The following is a 603-nucleotide window of genomic DNA, read 5'->3' on the forward strand; positions in this document are numbered from 1 at the left end:
CCAAAGGGATTTGTGATGTCACCTAGAACCTTCACAGCAGCGACAGCTTTATGAGGAGCATCAGCACTGCTCTGCCTGAGCAGAACCATCACCGCCATAGGTTGTCAAATAACCCGGATTTAACCCACACAGGTAAGTCCAATGGGGTGCAGGCATGTCCTCTATGCTTACAGCTTCCCGTGGGTGTTGGTTTGATACCGTTTGGGGACAGCCAAGGAGGCATCTGCAGGCAACAAAGGTAGGTGTGTGCTTGTGTGTGTGTTTCCTATGCAGATCCTAAGCCCAGTGTCACATGCAAGTAGGAGGAGTAAGAAGGGTTCCTGGCAAATCCGGGTTATGGATTGCATTTAAAAAGGCCCCGTGGGAGTGCAATGGGCCCCTGTCTTGCTGCTTAGCAATAATGGTATGGGTTTAGGTTCTGCTGTGTGTACTGGTGGTTGACTGCCCCCCAGCCCAGAGTGTGCATGGAAAATTGTCTGGCAGCCTCCCTGACAGCAAGCAGTGATAGTGCCCATGAAGGGGACCTTGTTGGGCCCGCCCCTTTCACGGTTATCGCTTCTCGGCCTTTTGGCTAAGATCAAGTGTAGTATCTGTTCTTATCAG

The 603-nt window shown here is 51.6% G+C and overlaps 1 pseudogene; it reads left to right on the plus strand.

The window, feature by feature from the left end:
* Positions 1-551: 551 nt before the first annotated feature.
* Positions 552-603, plus strand: LOC130310529 (U2 spliceosomal RNA; annotated as a pseudogene; the record flags this gene model as incomplete).

The sequence above is a fragment of the Hyla sarda genome, unplaced genomic scaffold, assembly GCF_029499605.1.
Source record: "Hyla sarda isolate aHylSar1 unplaced genomic scaffold, aHylSar1.hap1 scaffold_1572, whole genome shotgun sequence".
Taxonomy (NCBI): domain Eukaryota; kingdom Metazoa; phylum Chordata; class Amphibia; order Anura; family Hylidae; genus Hyla; species Hyla sarda.